We start from the raw sequence: 1873 nt of genomic DNA, 5'->3' as shown, positions 1-1873 counted from the left end.
TTTTTTTATTCTCTTTCATCAATAATTTCTATTCATTTGTCATTACTTTTACTAATTCTTTTTTCTCCATTGTTCAATATGCTTTTTAGCCCATTCAATGAATTTTCTTTCACATAATGTATTTTTCTGTTCTAGTATTTCCATTGGCTTTTATAATTTGCATTTCTTTGCAGTTTGACTAACTAGTCTCTCATTTGTCCATATTTTTATTATATTAATATTTATCTTCTTGAACATATTTCTATAGCTGTGTTAAAATTTTTGTTAATTCAAAATCTATCTCATCCAATCATCTGTATATACTGTTTTTGCTATTATGTATGTGTCACAGTTTCCTGTTTTCTTACATAATTGGTACTTTCTTTTATAATGCTGCTCAATGTCATTGTTACCTTTAACGAAGAGACTATAGATTCTTTGTATGGTTTTAATTTGTTCTGGCAGGCAGTAAAATTTCTGACTGATTTTCCTCATTTTCATTTATGTTTAGTTCATTTATGGTTAGTTAGGACAGACTTATTTTGGTTTTCTCCTTAATTTAAGGATTCAATTCCAAGGTGGTATTTTTATTCCTGTAGAACTTTATGGGTTCACAAGTGAATTTCCAAGGCTAGGCTGGGACTGCAATGACCTGTAGTATTTTCCATTCGGATCTAAGCTGGACAGGAGCTACTGCCACACATAACAATCAGAATGTCACCAGGAACATGCGAAGCCCAATTCTTAGCTGAAGACTCTAAAACACCTCCAGAGAGAATTTTAAAGTTCCTCCTTTGCGGAATATTCTCCTGTTTCCCGGATCAAATTTTAGGTGGTTCAGTAGCTCCAAACTCTGATTTTTGCCTCCGAATCTTGTGTTTCAGTTAATAAAATGTCCTCAGTCAGAATGCCAGATTGACTATGGGGCTTGCTTGTATCTATTTTCCTTCTTTCAAGAATTTTGTTCCAAGCAGAAGAAATATGTATAAATAAATTTCTTAATGCATCATATCTAACTTCTAGACTAATAAAGATAAAAACATTAGAAGCAGAAAGGTAAAGAAAAGTTTACTTCAAAGAACTCATAGATGGTAGCAAACTTCTCAACAAAAATATATTTCAAGAAACAGAGTCAAATAAAAAATATTCAGACAACAAAATATTGAGAGATTTTTTTCCCACAAACAGACTCTCACTACAGAAAACTTCGAAAAGGATGGGATATTCAATTAGAAGGAAAATATTACTAGATGAAATGGTTAAGATATAAGAAAAAAATAAAAGAACAATAAAAGGCAGAGTATATGAATAAATTTCAATAAATATTGATTATATAAAACAGTTCTCATTTTATCATTTGGAGTTCAAGGAAAAAAATAAAGCAACATAGAACTAAGGTAAAAATAACAACTGTAAATAAGCTTAAAGAGGCAAATGGTGTTTAAATGCTCTAAGATCTTAGATTATGAAGGAGAGAAAACATTGATAGGTATTCTAAAAATTAAGCATATACATTTCAATTGCAGAGTGACATAAAAACTATTAGAAACAGAACATACAACTTTCAAATGGATAGAAGGGAATTCCTGTGGATCTGTTTCATTTGGCTGTTGAATTCTGCTCCTTCCTGTTCAAAGTATCTTATTTCTTATATGCTGAATAACTTTAACTTTGAACTGATCATTTTTCATGTAACTATATTCCTATAAACATTTAAGGCCCAGGATGATAGTGGGGTTCCTCCAGGGAGGATGTGTAAATATTTTTGCCATTTACATTGGAATAACAGGATGTGTGGACATATGTAAAATGTTAACAAAATAAATAAATGCCATATGTGTAAACTTTTAAGTAAAAAAAATATAATTGAGAACTAAAATATACATTGAAACAC

This window comes from Propithecus coquereli, unplaced genomic scaffold (assembly GCF_000956105.1).
Source record: "Propithecus coquereli isolate 6110/MARCELLA unplaced genomic scaffold, Pcoq_1.0 Scaffold363, whole genome shotgun sequence".
Classification (NCBI taxonomy): domain Eukaryota; kingdom Metazoa; phylum Chordata; class Mammalia; order Primates; family Indriidae; genus Propithecus; species Propithecus coquereli.
The sequence above is the reverse complement of the archived record's forward strand: the minus strand, read 5'-3'. Positions refer to the sequence as shown.